The sequence below is a fragment of the Trichomycterus rosablanca genome, chromosome 10 (assembly GCF_030014385.1).
Source record: "Trichomycterus rosablanca isolate fTriRos1 chromosome 10, fTriRos1.hap1, whole genome shotgun sequence".
Lineage (NCBI taxonomy): Eukaryota > Metazoa > Chordata > Actinopteri > Siluriformes > Trichomycteridae > Trichomycterus > Trichomycterus rosablanca.
In genome coordinates, this window is record NC_085997.1 from 22,645,433 (window position 1) to 22,666,771 (window position 21,339).

Consider the following 21,339-nt stretch of genomic DNA (forward strand, 5'->3'; position numbering starts at 1 on the left):
CCAGTAGTGCCTTTGAGAGCAGTAGCACACACAATTAAATCCAGTTGTCTACAAAGGATGTGTGATAAAAGGTCAACAGTCAATAACTGAAACCATACTAAACTCATATTTATGTCAGAAGGATATAATGACTATAACGGCTCGTTAACCTTGTACTTAACCATAATAGTTGGGAATAATAGTTAGCAGTACAGGTACAGAGCGATAGCCTGGCAGGGAAAGCTTAGAGCTCCAGACTGGAAATGTGCTGTAATCACACATTTATTTTCACATTCATGTTTTTCTTCTTTGATTTATTTTATTTTCACATTCTTTTTTTTTTATTCCTTTTTTACTGCCACGCTAGGGCGATTACCAGTGGAAATCCAGGCTGAGGTTGGACCCAGACGTTAGCTTTTGTTTGCTTGTTGAAGTTTTGCTTAGACTGGAGGTTTTGTGGGACATTTGCCACCATACCGGAATTTTTCTTTGCCTTTCTGGATAGCTTATGAACAGTTTTATCTTACAGGTTTTCACATCTTTCCTATTTGCCATTTTGATGACATTTAAGATGGTGGAAATTGCACTATATACGTATTTTACTGTCCTTTTCTGCTTTGTAGGCATCAATTAGTGTTATTTTCAGATCCTCCTGCTGTGAAGTGAAGCCCATGGTTGTTCAGTGTTAGCACAAAGGTTCGGGAGTCAGAAAATGTCTTTCTTAATTTCCCGAATAGCCTTAAAAGTTAAATAAAGCATAAGTTCTGACACTGTGTAATTAAAAGCATGTCAAACTCATAGTAAGCATATATGGCCAGGAATGAAGACCTGAGCAACTTTAATGAATCCTTATCATTATGGCTGAATGACTAGGTTGAAGAATCTCTAATACAGCATGGGGGGTTCACAGACAGCCATAGTGAAGACCCACCAACAGTGGTCAGACAAGGGGCGCGGCATAAAATGCTGACAGCCAAGAAACATTGATCTCATACAACACAGAGGCTATGGATGCTATGGTGTCTCATGGAAACATTAAAGCTATTGTGGTTCAAACTGCAGATAATGTTAATACTGGTAATGAGATGAATGTGACATCGAGGCAATGAAAGGTTGACTTCTGAATCCTGATCATTCAGACAGCCAGATATGTGTGCATTTTCAATTACTGACTGTAGTCCATCTGTTTCTCTACATATTTTTAGCCTGCTTTCACCCTGTTCTTTAATGGTCAGGACCCCCACAGGACCACCACAGAGCAGGTATTATTTAGGTGGCGGATCATTCTCAGCACTGCAGTGACACTGACATGGTGGTGGTGTGTTAGTGTGTGTTGTGCTGGTATGAGTGGATCAGACACAGCAGCGCTGCTGAAGTTTTTAAATACCGTGTCCACTCACTGTCCACTCTATTAGACACTCCTACCTAGTTGGTCCCACTTGTAGATGTAAAGTCAGAGACGATCGCTCATTCATTGCTGCTGTTTGAGTTGGTCATCTTCTAGACCTTCAACAGTGGTCACAGGACGCTGCCCACAAGGCGCTGTTGGCTGGATATTTTTGGTTGGTGGACTATTCTCAGTCCAGCAGTGACAGTGAGGTGTTTAAAAACTCCATCAGCACTGCTGTGTCTGATCCATTCATACCAGCACAACACACACTAACAAACCACCACCATGTCAGTGTCACTGCTGTGCTAAGAATGATCCACCACCCAAATAATACCTGCTCTGTGGTGGTCCTGATTATTGAAGAACAGGGTGAAAGCAGGCTAACAAAGCATGCAGAGAAACAGATGGACTACTGTCAGCAATTGTAGAACTACAAAGTGCTTCTACAGGGGTTGGACAAAATAACTGAAACACCTGTCATTTTAGTGTGGGAGGTTTCATGGCTAAATTGGACCAGTCTGGTGGCCAATCTTCATTAATTGCACATTGCACCAGTAAGAGCAGAGTGTGAAGGTTCAATTAGCAGGGTAAGAGCATAGTTTTGCTCAAAATATTGCAATGCACACAACATTATGGGTGACATACCAGAGTTAAAAAAAGGACAAATTGTTGGTGCACGTCTTGCTGGCGCATCTGTGACCAAGACAGCAAGTCTTTGTGATGTATCAAGAGCCACGGTATCCAGGGTAATGTCAGCATACCACCAAGAAGGACAAACCACATCCAACAGGATTAACTGTGGACGCAAGAGGAAGCTGTCTGAAAGGGATGTTCGGGTGCTAACCCGGATTGTATCCAAAAAACATAAAACCACGGCTGCCCAAATCACGGCAGAATTAAATGTGCACCTCAACTCTCCTGTTTCCACCAGAACTGTCCGTCGGGAGCTCCACAGTGTCAATATACACGGCCGGGCTGCTATAGCCAAACCTTTGGTCACTCGTGCCGATGCCAAACGTCGGTTTCAATGGTGCAAGGAGCGCAACTCTTGGGCTGTGGACAATGTGAAACATGTATTGTTCTCTGATGAGTCCACCTTTACTGTTTTCCCCACATCCGGGAGAGTTACGGTGTGGAGAAGCCCCAAAGAAGCGTACCACCCAGACTGTTGCATGCCCAGAGTGAAGCATGGGGGTGGATCAGTGATGGTTTGGGCTGCCATATCATGGCATTCCCTTGGCCCAATACTTGTGCTAGATGGGCGCGTCACTGCCAAGGACTACCGAACCATTCTGGAGGACCATGTGCATCCAATGGCGGTGCCGTGTATCAGGATGACAATGCACCAATACACACAGCAAGACTGGTGAAAGATTGGTTTGATGAACATGAAAGTGAAGTTGAACATCTCCCATGGCCTGCACAGTCACCAGATCTAAATATTATTGAGCCACTTTGGGGTGTTTTGGAGAAGCGAGTCAGGAAACGTTTTCCTCCACCAGCATCACGTAGTGACCTGGCCACTATCCTGCAAGAAGAATGGCTTAAAATCCCTCTGACCACTGTGCAGGACTTGTATATGTCATTTCCAAGACGAATTGACGCTGTATTGGCCGCAAAAGGAGGCCCTACACCATACTAATAAATTATTGTGGTCTAAAACCAGGTGTTTCAGTTATTTTGTCCAACCCCTGTATATGGTAAGTGGAGCTGATAAAATGGACAGTGAGTGTAGAAACAAGGAGGTGGTCATAATGTTATGCCTAATCGGTGTATATACATTTCACTTGACTAACTTTAAGTTTACTTAACCATTTCTATGCCCTGAATCAATATGACCTCTGCATCTGTGCATTTCCATGCTGTCACTGTCAGGTCGGACGAATCTCATACAAAATTCAGTGGAATTCATACAAGTTAGGTCACATGACAAACTGTAAGCAGTGTTCTCAGTTTACTCATTGAAATGATTTCTTATTTTTAACCAAGACCATGCGGGTCAGACACATTACACACTTTACTCTATTCTATTCTCTATTCTTCTTCTTTTCAAAACACTATGGGCTCACTGTGAACATAGACAATGGTTGCAATCAACTTCTGGAACCATCTAAACGAGAGTGACCCCCCAATCGTATCATTATAAAGCCCTGAAACACCAAGAGCTGAGCAAACATACCAGTCCCCTCATCCAACTGGTCCTGAGTCACTGCAACGATACACCACTGACACACACAGACACTCTAATAACACACACTAACACAATCAAGACTCAGGAACAAGATAAATCTGCAAACGCTATTAGAATAAACCAAATTACACAAAAACTCTAAATTAATAAAATATTAATATTAATAAAATATCTAAATTATTGGGAAACTGAAACTAAAGTTCAAAGTAAAATGCAGTGTTACAGTACAGCAGATTATCTGAGCACAGTATCCCACCCTAAATTAAGAAACACCCTGACGAGGTACAGACTGAGCGCACATGACCTGGCCGTAGAGACGGGGCGACACACCCGGTCCTCCTCCCGGGAGGAGAGGTTGTGTCAGCACTGCACTCTCAGTACAGTAGAGACGGAGCTGCACTTCCTCACCCAGTGTACCAAGTACCACCACATCCGGGTCCAATTCTTCCCCAAATGTAACACCGTCATCCCCAACTTTACCTCCCTCCCAGACCCCGACAAACTGCCTCACCTACTGGGGGAACACAAAGAGAGCTGCACACTAGCTGCACTCTACACACACACCTGCCACCAGATTTTTATTTTATTTAACCTTTATTTAACCAGGCAAGTCATTAAGAACTGCTTCTTATTTACAATGGCGGCCTGGCAAAAGGCAAAGCCTCTTGAGGAACAATCATACAAACAAATTTACATAAGACACTGAAAACAAACAACGATGATCACAATACAATAACACATAGTCGAATCATCCAGCAATAGTATAAAAGAAAAATCAATTTGTCATACAGCTGCATGTATCTCTTAAGATATGTGTAATTAGTTTTTTTTAAAGTTGCCTTAGAAAGAAATGTATCCAGCCTTAGAGTTTCTTGCAGTTTGTTCCAGTCTATGGCTGCAGCCACTTGAAATGATGACTGACCAAAAATGGTGTTCGTTTTAGGAACCTTCAGTGAAATACGATGAGCAGCGCGAGTATAATAAACTGAAGATGAGGTTTGCAATAAATGACACAAATAGGGAGGAGACAAACCAAGCAGGGTTTTGTATATGAGCATAAACCAATGAATAGCACGACGAGTGTGTAAAGATGGCAAAGTAAAAGTGGTAAAGTAGAATAAAGGGTACAGTGATGTGTTTTATATGGAGCATTTATCGCAAACCGAATGGCAGAGTGATAAAGTACGTCAAGTTTCAGAAGATCACTTTTTCGAGCTGACCTGTATATAACATAACCAAAATCTAACAAGGGGAGGATGGTCATTTGTACAAGTTTCAGTTTAGCAGATCGACTAAGAGAGGCCCGCATTCTATACAGAGAGCCTATTTTTGATCTAACCTTAGACTGTAATTTACTAATGTGATATGAAAATGTCAGTGTGCTATCTAGCCATATGCCCAAATATTTATACTCAGAGACCTGACTTAAAGTAGCCCCATTGACAGTGATGATGTCATGGACTGCTTGGTGAACCGAACCTCTTTTGCCAAACCACATAACCTTAGTCTTGGTGGTATTTAACACAAGATCCAAATTAGAAAAGGCCTGTTGGACCATCAAAAAGCTATTCTGGAGCGATGAAAATACTGCCTCCGGAGATGGACCAATAGCATACAGATGAGGGACAGTGGGTGACCATGTCTCATACACACACACACACACACACACACAACAAACGTTTTTTTACTACCTCAATATTGTAAATGTCACCTTTTTAATTGTTATTATTTGCAGTGTTTATATTAATATTTTATTCTAGTTTATATTTTTGCACCTATTGTAACTGTTTTGTATATTTCTGTTCTTATTGTTATTTTTATTTCTCTGTAACTGAGCTTTGGCAATACGAATGTACTATTTTGTCATGCCAATAAAGCTTCTTTTGAGTTGAGTTGAGTTCACTGGGAATTTTAATTTCACCATCATTAGCATTTATTGACTTAAGTTTGCTGAAAATTGGTCAAAGTATAAATTCTGAGCTGAGGTTTGACCAAGATTGAGATCTACAAAGCTACAGCTGGATGATGCTTCATCTCTCTGAGTTTCACACCAACACACATGGTGTTCCCCTTACTGCCAACAGACACACTTTTCCTTTTGAAGTAGTTCTTCAACTGCCAAGCATCAACACAACACTATTGTTTTGCTGGAGTGTTAACCTGAACTGTAACCTGAAAATGCTTTTAAAAATCTATTATTTACATTATATAATAAATTGCATGCTATCAGCATCTCACATTCAAATCTAGAATAAGTCAGGAAAATATAACATTTATAATTGGAAAAAAAAAACATGGGACAGCTTCAGATTTGAGGTATTATAGTAATATAAATAAGGCTTTGACCTCAGCTAAAGTGATGGGGAAACCAGCAGTTTTATCTTACAGCCCCAATGCTGTGTGTATGTGAAACCAGAAACAAAAAAACTAACTAAAACTGTTTTCTCAGAACAGTCTCTCCACAATAAAAATAACTGTGCCTCAGTTTTATTACTTGTCAGAGAAAGTTGTTTAGTCCAGCCCAGCTCTGGTAAATAAACGGTCCCAGAGCGTTCCTTTCTAAACGCGTTTCAAATCGGGTCTACCTCAAAGCTTTGCTATCCGACCCTCAGCCGCGGATGATTTTTAATTCACGTCCGTTATTCAGCAGTTTTATAAAGCCTGTATCCTTGCGCTTCTTTCCTTCACTAATGGCAACATCACGACTCGGTGATTAACCCGTCCCGCTTTAAAATATCTCAGCTACGTCAGCATGGTACTAAATAACGGCGTATAAATCTCACTAACCTTGTATTAGGGGCAAAACAGCACAGAACGATTACAGACGAAATGTGATGTTGCACGTACCTGAGGAGATGTGATCTGTAGGGAGACCTTGTTTAGTTCCGACCGCTCACCTCCACTGCTGTCCTCTAACTGAGAGAGAGAGAGAGAGAGAGAGAGAGAGAGAGAGAGAGATTGGGCTGGGTTGGGTTGGGTTGGGTAGAGGAGACAGTTTGTCCCTCTGTGCCCCAAATGTGGTGAAATCAGTTCCTCCCAAAGTAGCTGAGAAACTTCAACCGAGAGGAAACACACTCCTACTACTACTACTGCTACTATAGCATTTCCTTATCTACACTCAACACCCCCACACAGAGGGAAAATTAGACTATTTAAGCTTTATTTGATTTAAAATACTTCTGGTGTAGAATTCCACTTTTAAATTCACAAACTGTTTTTGACTTTGTACTGAGAAATAATGTGGAAAGACTTTCCAAAAGGGATAAACAAGTCACGGAGGTTTTGGCATTCTGTTCTGTGGTGCGATAAAACAAAAACAAAACTTTTCAGGTCTGTGGATCAGCGGTATGTCTGGAGGAGGGGGAATGAAGCATACAGTGAAAATAACATCGTGCTTACAGTGAAGCATCAGCATGGCATGTAAAGAGCAAGATTGACTCAATCAAGTATCAGGAGATTCTATAGGAAAATGTCATGCCTTCTGTGAGGAAGCAACATGACAATAATCCCAAGCATACCTCACACCTCAAGTCACACCTCAAGTCACAGTCGCAAGACTTGAACCCCATAAAAAATCTTTGGTGGGATTTTTCAATTTAAAACAATGATGCTCTCATTGAACCAGCTCCAAACTACCCTAGAAAACTCGTCACACCCCGCTCTGTACCACGCAACCTTCAAGCCACTAGTTTTGCTAACCTTGATCCTCCACTCAGAACTCGGGGAGGACATGCATCAAGGCATCTTCTCTGTACTTGCACCCAAATAGTGGAACAAACTTCCTCTGTCTGTCTGAACATCTGAGTCTCTTGCTGTCTTCAAAAGACAATTAAAAACCTTCATCACCTCTTTACTAAGCACTTAAGCTGAGAACTAAAATGTACTTATGATTTGTATCCATGGACTGTCTACTTAAACTAGAGTAGAAAAATGTCTACTGTGGATACACTTCTGTAAGTCGCTCTGGATGAGAGCGTCTGCTAAATGCCAAAAATTTAAATGTAGGAAGACGACTGCAGCACTCAAACCCTAGATTATTAGTGAACTGATGTCAATGTCCATGAGAAATGGATTAAGATTCCTCAGGAATGCTGCCAGAAGCTAGTGTCTGGTTATGCATTATGTTTGCAATGGGTCATAATAGCAAACGGGTGCTTTACTAGGTACTAAGGACACTTGTCATGAAGGGGTTGAATAATGAGACTGTAGTAGTCATTAAAAGTGGTGGTGTGAGCACCCAGGTGGCACAACGGGATATTCCGCTAGCACACCAGCACCGAGATTCTGAACTCCTCGGTTCGAAACTCGACTGGGTGCCAACTAGCGGGCTTAATTGACTAGACTATAGCTGCGTCCGGAATCGCATACTTACAGAGTACGTACTAGATTGGAGGAAGTATGCACTACTCGGCCGGTAAAAAAGTACATACTTTCAGTACAGAAGTATGCAGTATGCACACAACACCGCTACGTACTACATGCGCCATCTTGCCAACGTCAAGTGATGACGTAAGGACGTGATGACGTAATATCACCATAGTTACAGACTCATTACAAACCCCACTCGCCAAAATTTTGGATATTTATCGTCTTTTTGTTATTTATTCGTCTTTAAAATGTTTTATTTATCTTACTTACACTTGTGAACAGAGGACTCCGTTTTCCGCTATCTTTCTTGTTTCTTATTCCGCTTTGAACGCCTACGCAGCTCCAGTTGCAATATGGGATACATTAGTGGACCGCAAGTGTGCATCGCTTGCATACTCATACATGGCTGCCCAGTAAGTAGGTCATCTGGGTACTTCTCGCGTACCTCTTTATTTATACTATATATTCGGACATACTAACCGCTCTCGCGTACTCATTTCGCGTACTATTGAGTATGGAAGTATGCGATTCCGGACGCAGCTTATGTGCGTGGGGTCTTCAAAGCTGTGTAAGGACCCTGATTGGAAAATAGAGAGGCACCTGTGCAGAGTGCATAGGTGAAAAAAGGTTCTGCTAAGGGCTGCACGCAGGTCGGAGGAGGCGTGAGCAGCAATATACCCACCTCGACTGCAACCAGGGATCCCCCAGCAGCGGAAGACAAATTGACTATGCTAAATTGGGAGAAAATGCATAAATAAAATAGTGTGGGTAGGATTTGGAGAAACCACTTGTTACATTAGTTTAAATTGTTCTTGTTTAGTTGGTTTATTGCAAACAGCTGAAAGTTTGTACATTTTTCTACTAAACCTAATTTACAATGGGGGTTGAATAATTAAGACTGCAACTGTATTAGTCTACAAATACCCACAGAAAACAATCCCTTTACATACCTGAGTGTTTTTACTAATCCCAGATGGAGAAGAGTTCTAAAAAGAAAAAAAAAAGCTGGTTTCATAATATTGACACAGATGTTGCACATATCACTAAATCTGTGTAGACTTTTCATCAGAAACTGTGTTCTTTTTATCTGGCAAGTAAATCTCCATCCACAGCCCACCTGACTATTCAAAGGGAGACTCACAAAAGACCTTAATTCAGGGTTATGATGAATTGGTTTTGATGTTCACCATATTTGTTTTTAGAGACTCCACAATATTTGCACATCTGTTGGGCGGACTATTGGGTTCAGGCCTCTTCATTGTTTGGGATAAATCCGGTTGACTTTAAATTACCCACTAAATGATTATTTGAGTCCTGTAAATCAAAGCAATGTTTAGAACTGTTTTCACACCCCCACATCTCCTGTGGGCACTTAAGATAAACAAACTTTTTTAAAAATCATACGTTTTTACAGCATTGAGGAAGCAGCCTCCATTGTGTGTGGGGGTAGGTGTGTAACTGTATGAAACTAGCACAGATCTTTATGTCAGCAAACACACACACACACACAAACAAAAATATATTTATATATTAAATTAGATACACAGAGAGAGAGAGAGAGAGAGAGAGAGAGAGAGAGAGAGAGAGAGAGAGAGAGAGAGAGAGAAAGAGGTTAAAATATTCTTTTAAAATTGTGATTTGTTAATTTTAGTTTTTTTAATTTTTAATCTTTAGCTTTAATTTAATGCCAGCACACTAAAAAAAGTTTGGCTATATGGATTAACATATGCATATGGTTTATCTGATGTAGAAAGGTGAGACTTATGACCAGAAGAATTCCCACAGTCAAGCATGGAAGTGGGTCAGATGTGTGGGGTTGTTTTTCTGCTGCAGGCACCAGCAATCTTGACCAAGTGACTGGAATCATAGATTCACAGAAATACCAAGGCACAAAAAAGAGGAATGTTATGCCTTCTGTGGTAAAACTGAACTATAGTGATAATTACACTTTCAAGCAATTATCAAATAAGCAGTTGCAGCACAAAAGTCATAACACCTCAACGAGCTGGAAGCTTTTACACAAGAAGAACGGGCAAAGATTTTACTAAAGAGGTGTCAGCTTGTTAGCATTTAAAAAAATCACTTATTAGAGGTTATTAAAGCAAACTGATGTTCCACCAAGTAATGAGGCTGGGAGTTGAATAACGGTGCACGTGGACCTTTGTCAACTTATTTAACTCAATGGTATTAATTAATGTTAATAAAATAGTACAGTGGTACCTTGAAACTCAACATCAATTGGTTCTGGGAGTGGCATTGAGTTTAAAAGGCGTTGAGTTGGTATTTTTTCCCATAAGGATGTATGGGGAAACCTGTTAATGTGGTCCATGGTCCCGTTGAACTGCATATATTTTAGGCTAATGTAAAATAATTGGGTTGTTTTTGACACTTATACACTGAAAATACCACAAATATAATATAAAAAACACTGAAATACAATTAAAAAACTGTATTGCTCTTTACCTTTACTTCTTTATTGTTTCCTTATGTTTCTTAATCGTGGAGAGAACCTATGAGCAGTAATCATTAAGAGAGGTTTAGTGTTTCTATGTCGTTCTTTTAATACATTAAACCACGTTAAGCTTTTTTTTTAACAATAAGCATTTTAGACTCTCTGAAAAGCTGATTCTCACAATTTCTCAGAACCTCGAGCTGTAACACAAGTTTAAAAGTGAAACAATGAGGAAAATCCAGATAAACACAGATACATGTGGAGCTTTCAGAGTGGATTTGACGGTTATTGCACACAAATGCAGATTCGTCTCATATTCACACTTCGATGACATTTTACCGCACTGCTCAAGGTGAGTGCTGAACAAAGCAGCAGTCGCACACACTTTGAGTTTAAGGGAAATTTCTAATTTCTCAACAAAGGGCATTAAGTTTAAAAGATTTTGAGTTTTGGGGAAGTTGAGTTACAAAGTACCACTGTATGTGTATATACATACAGCATAAGCTATTTAAAATATTTTGTACACTTAAAATATTAAGTGTTTTATAGTAAAACTACATTTTTGTACCCTCATTACGTATTCTGATTATTTCTATCCGATTACTGCCAAACCCCTGCTGTCCTTTACAGGGAGAAATAATCCTAGGCAATCAGTATAATATTTCATAAAAAAAAAAAAGTTAAGGTAACTACAAATTTTGTTATTACTCCATTATAATGAATTACATATTAATTAATTTTTACTTCAGAACATGCTGAGCAAACACAACAGTTAAAACTAAATGCCTGACATTTAGAGTACTCTGAACATGAGCTCATTTTAAATCATTAAATAATCTGTGCTAAATAATACATTATTGTTTGTGTCTATGGATCGTGAAAGTACTAAAAATAGCACAGAAATATAAATAATGCAAAGGTATTTAAATATGAATAAATGTAAAAACATCTCAGAATAAATTAAGTTTAAGATGTTTACTAAGGGAGAACTGCTGGCAAATCACAACAGTAAGTTATAAACTATATCCACTTCAAACACAATGACTTTATTTAATAGAGAAATAAAGAAGGGGGCTTTTTTAAAATTGGGCCTCAGAAACAATTGTGTGGTTCTCACCAACCTCTATAAACAAACAACCTCCAAAAACCCCAACACAATTCAGTATGTACTTTATTCACAAAAGTAAACCAACAATCAAAAAACCAGTAATCCAATACCCATAATTCATAAAAAAAAGACTTTAGCTACAATAACTTAACATTCCAAAATTTTGAGTTTATCAGTCTTTCACATTATTTTGTAGCAATTTCAGACTACTCTGCTTTACATCATTGCTTTAGCTGTTTGATGTTGTAGGGCATTTGTTTATGCTCAGCTTCTTTAAGATCTCACCACAGCATCTCGGGGCAGAGCTTTAGACCTTGACTTGAATTGGGGCGAATACAAAATTCTTTAAAGTTGTTGATCTGTTTTTATAATAATGTGATCAGAAATGTAGTAGGTGGTTCAGTTCTTCAGGTTTTCACATCCAGGATTCACAGCCAAGAAGAAGTTAGATTTATAAAACAGCAAGTCATATGATGCAATCTAGAGTACTGTGGTCTGTTTGTACATTTCCTTCATTCACAAAAAGAAAAAGCCTCTATAACACCACTAGTGACTAACCAAAATGTATAGAAATGTGAAGAAACACAGTGGTCATAAAAAAGCCAATCAGTATACACTGATCAGCCATAACATTAAAACCACCTCCTTGTTTATACACTCACTGTCCATTTTATCAGCTCCACTTACCATATAGAAGCACTTTGTAGTTCTACAATTACTGACTGTAGTCCATCTGTTTCTCTGCATGCTTTGTTAGCCTGCCTTTATGTTGTTCTTTAATGGTCAGGCCTCTCCCAGGACCACAACAGAGCAGGTATTATTTAGGTGGTGGGTCATTCTCAGCACTGCAGTGACACTTACATGATGGTGGTTTGTTAGTGTGTGTTGTGCTGGTATGAGCAGATCAGACACAGCAGTGCTGCTGGAGTTTTTAAACACCTCACTGTCCCTGCTGGGTGGTGGGTCACCAACCAAAAATATCCAGCCAACAGCTCCCCATCCTGTGACCACTGATTAAAGTCTAGAAGATGACCAAATCAAACAGCAGCAATAGATGAGCGATCATCTCTGACTTTACATCTACAATGTGGACCAACTAGGTAGGAGTGTTTAATAGAGTGGACAGTGAGTGGACACGGTATTTAAAAACTCCAGCAGTGCTGCTGTGTCTGATCCACTCATACCAGCACAACACACACTAACACACCACCACCATGTCAGTGTCACTGCAGTGCTGAGAATCATCCACCACCTAAATAATACCTGCTCTGTGGTGAAAGCAGGTTAAAAAGCATGTAGATAAACAGATGGACTACAGTCAGTAATTGTGGAACTACAAAGTGCTTCTATATGGTAAGTGGAGCTGATAAAATGGACAGTGAGTGTAGAAACAAGGAGGTGGTTTTAATGTTATGGCTGATCAGTGTATGATGATGGCTTAACTACCTGAGCACCTTTTACACAAGCAGTTTTATGTATGAACGTTTACGGGTAAAGGATGAATGCAGAGTGGAAATCCTGAACAGACTGATGCAGCAATTTACCAGGGCAAGACCTTGAACAGCTCCAGGGTAATTACTAAAAGGACTTGTGTAAACAAAAGCTGATAAATGACTTTCAAGCATGCACTGACATTTTGTCTAGAGAATTAAACACACAAATATAGGACTCTGTACTTAAATTTTTTTTTATATAACTGCAACTCCTTCTCTAGATGTGTCATTAATAGACATATGAAGATAAATTTATGCCTTAAAACATTGGTCTTTTATGGCAAAAGTGTAAACTGTTTGAAGTGTGAACAAAGCAAAGTCGGTATAAGACCACTAACTCATTAATGTCTCTGATTTTGTGTGGAAAGGGGCTACAGATTATATACAGACCAAGCATTGCATGAACGTGACAAAAATATCATACCCTTCTCAAAATGAACCACAATACTGTGGTGGTTAAAGTAGCAAAATAAGATCATAAATAGAAAAGGAAAAACTTTTGTGGTTTTAAGAAAAAGTTAAAAATGTAGAAAAACATTTCCGGGCTCAACAGACCTCTTACAAACAAGACACTGCAGAAACTAAATCAGATAACTACCAGTGGTTACAGAGAGGGGGTAACTGTACACTGAAACCAGGCTTTTGTCTCTCCTGCCTCAGTCAGAACATATAATTTAGCAGAGCTATTTCAGAAAACCTCCACTGGTCCATGGTCACTTGGGTCTACACCAGCTCAGCAGAACAGGAAATGTCTCCACCACCAAACTGTGCTATGAGGCGGCCCATTCCTCTGGTCCATCTGGCTGGAACCCTCTGATGGCCACTACGATGATTGCTACTGACACATGGGACTCCATTTGGAAATCAAAAGCAGCCAGAGGAAACATTTTTAGGATTTTGTGGTGCTATGTAATAGTTCAACGATTCGAATGATGTTATTGTTACTGGAATAACTCATGTTCTAAAATAAATGTTAAAAAACATATACTGTTGGGAACTCTAGTTTGTGTTTCTAAAGAAATCCTTCTTTGTTCGAAGTAAAAGGCCAACGATGATTTTTTTTTATTTTAATTTTATTTTATACACAGATCAGCCATAAGATTAAAACCACCTCCTTGTTTCTCACTCACTGTCCATTTTATCAGCTCCACTTACCATATAGAAGCACTTCTATATGTAGTTCTACAGTTATGACCACTACAGAATAGGTATTATTTAGGTGGTGGGTCATTCTCAGCACTGCAGTGACACTGACATGGTGTTGGTGTGTTAGTGTGTGTTGTGTTAATATGAGTGTATAAGACAGCAGCGCTGATGGAGTTTTTAAACACCTCACTGTCACTACTGGACTGAGAATAGTCCACCAACTAAAAACATCCAGCCAACAGCGTCCCGTGGGCAGCATCCTGTGACCACTGATGAAGGTCTAGAAGATGACCAACTCAAACAGCAGCAATAGATGAGCGATCGTCTCTGACTTTACATCTACAAGGTGGACCAACTAGGTAGGAGTGTCTAATAGAGTGGACGGTGCGTGGACATGGTATTTAAAAACTCCAGCAGCGCTGCTGTGTCTGATCCACTCATACCAGCACAACACACACTAACACACCACCACCATGTCAGTGCAGTGCTGAGAATGATCCACCACCCAAATAATACCTACTCTTTGGTGGTCCTGACCATTAAAGAACAGAGTGAAAGCAGGCTAAAAAAGCATGAAGAGAAACAGATGGACTACAGTCAGTCATTGTAGAACTACAAAGTGCTTCTATATGGTAAGTGGAGCTGATCAAATGGACAGTGAGTGTAGAAACAAGGAGGTGGTTATAATGTTATGGCTGATCAGTGTATATTAAATATTTGTATTAAAATAAGACACAAAATGTTCAGGTTTGGTTTATTTCAGCCAGTCGTTCACAATAAATTATTTACCTTAATATCAATATCAGAAGCCCCCCCTCCCCCTCCCCCCTCCAAACAGTAGACATGCAAAGTGGATATTTGGATATTAGCAGTACAAACTGGGCCCCATACGATCCACCCCTTTACCTTAACCACAACTAATTTAAAGCAACTGGGTCTGTCTGAGCAGGCAACCACTCTAACCCAGAACAGATGTGGGTAGGGTGGAGAAGAAAAGCATGGCTGAAGGGTGGGGAGGGTTTAGGGCATCTAGAGTGGACATGTGTAAAAAAAATCTGTGGAATCTGACCATAGTAAAGAAGGAAAAAGCACTGTGGGGTAGGGATGATGGGGCAGGAGGGCTGCGCTTAACATATGAGGATCATGTAGTGATTCACTTACCTTTGAACTGACTCCTGACTCCTAAGCAGCTGTCTAATGTTGGTACAATGATTCATGCTGAGTTGCTTTGATGTGAAACACCCATCAGCACTGTACAGTGAAGTCCAATATATACTTCTATCACTAAAGGTGAGAAAGTCTGCTACACACTATACATGTCTTGTAACATTTCGGTTTGGCTTTAAAAAAATAACTAATGGAGACTCAGACACTAAAATCTCATGTGGGATTATTGGACAACATGGTGTGTTTCCAAATAATCCACTTCTATTGATTTATTGAGTCTAGTGAATTAAATGCATGCTTTAAAAACATTTTTCTGTTAGCATTAAAGTTGAAAAATGTATTTATTATAATTATATAAAGACCATTTTAATAGTTTAAACTTATATAAATATCAGGCATACTGTACACTAGGCAATAATAAACAAAAAACTGAAGCCCATAATCAAATAATGTCTAATAAGGTCCATTCAGGCACTTCATTATTTGTTTAAGCAGTAACATAAGTAAACAATTGCTCCCCTGTGGAATTAAATTATCCACATTATTAACATAATTCTGGAACTAAAACAGTATTGCTGTGCCTGCACATAGCATCTGACCTCTCGATGGCTGGTTGAGACAAAAGAAAGGCTCCATCCAGACAGCACAGCTAATTTAACATGTTTAAAGCAGGCCTGTCCACTGCCAACCATGATGTCAGCCCACTACAGAGAGACAGCTGAGCAAGGAGATTCCCCTCATAATCCACAGAGAGAGAGAGAGAAAGAAAAAGAGAGACAGAGGGCTTTACATTTACAGCATTTAGCAGTTTCTCTTATCCAAAGCAACTTACAGAACTCTAGTATAATTATACAACAGTCTAAGAAACTCTTTTAGGAAAAAAACATACACTATATGGACAAAATTATTGGGACACACCTCTTTAGCATCAAATGGTGTATAAAATCAAGCACCTAGCCACACAGTCTGCCTTTACAAACATTTGCAATAGGTTGCTCTAATAAGCTCACTGATGGAGCGTGGTACTGTACTAGGATGCCACCGTTGCAACAAGTCGGTTTAAAAAATTCTTTCCTCCCAGATATTCCATGATCAACTGTGAGGGGTATTATTAAAAATGTAAGCATGTAGGAACCACAGCAACTCAGCCAATGAAGTGGCAGACCACGTAAAGTTACAGAGCAGACTGGCACATAGTGCATAAGTCATCAACATCAGCACAAATAATGTGCACCAAGAGCTTCATGGGAAGGGCATCCATGGCTGAGCAGCTGCATGCCTTACATCACCAAGCCTGATGCCAAACTTCAGATGGAGTGGTGTAAAGCATGACACAACTGGACTCTGGAGCAGTGAAAATGTGTTTTGTGGAGTGATCAATCACAGTTCTCTGTCTGGCAGGTTGATGATGAGTCTGGGTTTGGTGAATATCAGGTGAGCTTTACCTGCCTGGCTGCATTGTGCCAACTGTAACATTTGAAGGTGAAAGGATAATGCTATGGGATTGTTTTTCAGGGGCTGTCCTGGGTCCCTTAGTTCTAGTGAAAGTAAAGGAAATCTTATCGTATGTATGCATTTTCTCCCCCTTTTCTCCCCACATAGCCAACTTGTCTTCTTCTCTGGAGACAATCGCATCCAAGGAAGGTATATTTTCCTGACACAGGCTCTCTCCTATGCGTGCACAGTCCACCAACCCCTTCTTATTTACCCATACTTCAGTGGATTTGCATGCGAGGCTAGTTTCATGCACCAACCCCTGCATTCCTTTACCTCTGTACAGGCTCCTTGGGCTACTAACCAGAGTCTTTACACAGCATCAAAGACCCCACCCAGCAGTGGCCAACTTTGTCTGCTGCAGGCACTGCCAAATGTGCCTGCTTAGGGGGCACCCAGACGACCGGTAGCAGAATTTCCCGCTGTGCCACCTGGGCACTTAGTGAAGGGAAAACTTAATGCCTTAGCATACCAAGACATTCTGGACAACTCTGTGCTTCATACTTTATGGAAACAGTTTGGGAAGGCCCTTTTCTGTTCCAGCACGACTGTGCTCCAGTGTACAAAGCAAGGTCCATAAAGGCATGGCTGGGTGAGTTTGGTGTAGGAAAACAGGACAGAAACGTACAAAGCCCTGTCAGAGAATGCAAGCCAGGCTGTTTTGTCCAATATCAGTGTCTGACCTCACAAACGCTCTGCTGAATGAGTGGGCAAAAATTCCTACACTCACTCCAAACCCTTGTAGGAAGGCTTCTACAAAAAAATGGAAGCTGTTATAGCTGCAAAGAAGGGACCAACTCTATGTCAGTGCCTATGGATTTAGAATGGGATTTCATACAAGCTCCTGTAGGTGTAATATATAGGTGTCCTAATACTTTTGTCCATATAGTGTATATAGGTAGAAGAACATTTTAATTGTTTCTAGCTTTTTTGCAGTAAAGCTAATGTTTTGCTCTACCTTATTCATTTTATTTGTCTTTTTACACTGGTCATTGTGGGTCTGGCATTATCTGCATGGGGGATGCAATGCAGGAATGCAAGCTAGAAAAGACACCAATCCTTTGCACTTGACAAACACACTAACATCCACTTACACATATCAACACACAAGGATTAAAACCAGGTCCCCATGACCTATGTTGCTTAGTGGCAAATTCTTTACCAACCACACCATGGTTAATCTCTAGCTAGTACATTTACCCCATAAATACAGTTATCAGTCAAACTCACAGGTCTCAGACATCTAATTTACAGAAAAAATTTAATTCTTAATGAATGTAATATATAATAGATTAAAGAAATATTGTGGTCTATTAAATATCCCTATTATCTACATGACTACACAACTGCCTTGCAATCAGTGGTCTTGTAAAGGAAATTGAGTGAGTCTTGCTGTCTTTACCTGTATATGTAGCTTCTAAAATAGTACTGTAGACCCTTGAGTTACGAACGGTTTACCATACGAACATTTTGGGTTACGAACGATCTTTTTCAGCATAACGTACGAACAAATTTTATATATATATATACACCGTGAGCGAACATTCGGACAGTGAACAGTGTTTTTTCAGTGTTTTTTACATTTTGTAAAATTCTATACTAAAATGTCCCCAGAGAAGGTGCAGAGAAAGCTTAGTGGTGAGAAAATAAACAAATCTATTATTATTTGTTGTGTTGTATAATTACTCCTGCCAGTAGCTGTCACTGTGTATCAGACTGGGACAGTTAGTGAGAGAGAAGAAGGAAGTTATTCTTTCGTGCAATTACACCTACAAAATAAAACGAAAGAAACAATAGAAAATACGAGAGTTATTGTTGTTTCTGGTAGATACATTTCATAAAAAAAGAAGGAAATGTACAGCACAAGTACTGTACTGAAATGTGATGTGTGTTTTCTATGTACAGTACAGTACTACTGTGTATTGTTGTTCATTATTGTTTATTACAGTATTATCTATTCTATAATTTAAGATTAAGGGGAAATATACTTGTATTTATAACAAAAAAGACACTTAAGACATTAGAAAGGTTAATTCTATTTACATTATTTCTTATGGGAAAAACAGGTTTAACTAACAAACATTTTGACTTAAGAACAGCCTTTCGGAACCAATTAAATTCGTAAGTCAAGGGTCCACTGTATATGTCTTAAGATTTTAATTTAAAAGTAATGTAGTGCAAACAGTCTATAAGTGAATCAACAATTCAAATCAGGAGTGCACCACAAAGGAGCATTTTATTCTTCAGCATTAACTCTTGACAGACTAACATGTTACTGGAAAGGTGCATCTAAAACAACATAGTACATCCTTAACAGTATGTTTAAAAGACTAACAATTTTAATAGTGAAGTACTCTAACTGAACTTTTTATAGTACAATGGTATGTGGTTTGAGATGAAGCCAACCTGAGGATATTGTGGCGCTAAATCACACATGGGGTAGGGGCTTGTACCACACTAAAAATGAACTGCAACTGGAAAGTTGGCTCTTGCTATCCAAGTATAAAAACTGTTTTTGCAGATATCTGCCCTTATTTATAAAAATACAATACTACATTGCCATGGAAATCTCTGGTATGTACAGGCATGTGTTATTACATCATACAATGCAAGTACAAACCACAAGAGCCATATATAGCCATATAGTACCTTATTATCACACTGCTTAGCATCAAAATTTGTTGAAATTTGCAGCTATTTGTAGGGACGTGGCATTTGCAAAAGCTCTGAGGGTTTGTTAATTCTGTGGAAGATTAGGAAACTGTATGAAAAGGCTTTGTTGTGTGTTTTGACATGTGAGTGTAAAAATTTACAGTTCAGTCTTTTCACCAGCTATCACTGAGCTGTAAAACACACACACATGGAGCCAGGGAAGAACACTTACAAAAAAGATGCACTCATTTTTAAAATAATATTCTATAGTACTTAAAGAAAGTGTATGCAAATACATCTGTGTTATAATTTAATGTTTGTTATCAGATTTAAAAATCAATCTATCCATCCATCCATCTACCTTGTTTTTTATTTTATTTGTACTTTATTGTATTATATTTTTCATAATGCTAAGTCCTTATAAATCCTTATAAACAGTACTTTGTAGTGGTGGGCACTGTGACTCGGAAGGAAGCACTGTCACAAGAAGCAGCAAGAAGGTCCTGGGTTCAATTCCAAGGTCTGGGTCCTTTCTGTGTAGAGTTTGCATGTTCTCCCAGTGTCTGCGTGGGTTTCCTCCAGGTGCTCCGGTTTCCTCCCACAGTCCAAAGACACGCAATGTACTTTGTTTTGTCAAAGTAGTCCTATTTACATTTCCACAGAGTAGTGCCCAGTTACAGTGTCAGTCTATCACTAAAAGAAATTAGGTGGCCATGCCCCAAAGTTAAAGTTATATTGTTTCTACACTCACTGTCCATTTTATCAGCTCCACTTACCATATAGAAGCACTTTGTAGTTCTATAATTACTGACTGTAGTCCATCTGTTTCTCTAAATACTTTTTGAGCCTGCCTTCACCCTGTTCTTCAATGGTCAGGACCCCCACAAGACCACCACAGAGCAGGTATTATTTACGTGGTGGATCATTCTCAGCACTGCAGTGACACTGACATGGTGGTGGTGTGTTAGTGTGTGTTGTGCTGGTCTGAGTGGATCAGACACAGCAGCGCTGCTAGAGTTTTTAAATACCGTGTCCACTTACTGTCCACTCTATTAGACACTCCGACCTAGTTGGTCCACCTTGTAGATGTAAAGTCAGAGACGATCGCTCATCTGTTGCTGCTGTTTGAGTTGCTCACCTTCTAGGCCTTCATCAGTGGTCACAGGACGCTGCCCATGGGGCGCTGTTGGCTGGATATTTTTGGTTGGTGGACTAAAAACTCCATCAGCACTGCTGTGTCTTATCCACTCATACCAGCACATGATTGATTGATTGATTGATTGATTGATTGATTGATTGATTGACTGACTGACTGACTGACTGACTGACTGACTGACTGACTGACTGACTGACTGACTGACTGACTGACTGACTGACTGACTGACTGACAGACAGACAGACAGACAGACAGATAGATAGAAAATTTTGATTTTTTTTTTAATGTATATTAAATTTGTGGGACAATACTGCCAAAGAGAAACAAAAATTTACAGCATGGCATGATGTAAGTACATTTTGTAGAAAGCATGCAAGAGATGGAATATCTAAATTAAAAAAGAATTTCTACAAACTATATAACATCACTATATAACATCACTATAACATCACTGGAATGGTATTTAATTGTATTTATGCAGGTATACAACCAAACATATTTACCAACCATAAATGCTTACTTACACTGGACGCATATGAGGACACTTTCACTCAGCTTCAGTACCAGGCACTGCCACCTCCTTTTCTATTTCTTTCTCGCCGTAGCTGTGCTAGCTTTGATGGATGGAGTAGAGTGATAATGAAAGGAAAGGGGAGACAGTTTGGATAGAGTTATTCTGAAAGACAGGGTAAATAATGATCCCCATCTGGAATTTCAAACCATCCACACGCACAATACACACC

General features: G+C 39.5%; 1 protein-coding gene across 1 annotated transcript in view; it reads right to left on the bottom strand.

The window, feature by feature from the left end:
- The window catches only part of jcada (junctional cadherin 5 associated a), a 40,044-nt gene extending 33,572 nt beyond the window's left edge, over positions 1 to 6,472 (bottom strand). Inside the window, exon 1 of the mRNA XM_063003688.1 lies at positions 6,408 to 6,472. The gene's annotated coding sequence lies outside the window, so the exon portion shown is untranslated. The remainder of the gene's footprint in view (positions 1 to 6,407) is intronic.
- Positions 6,473 to 21,339: the final 14,867 nt, after the last annotated feature.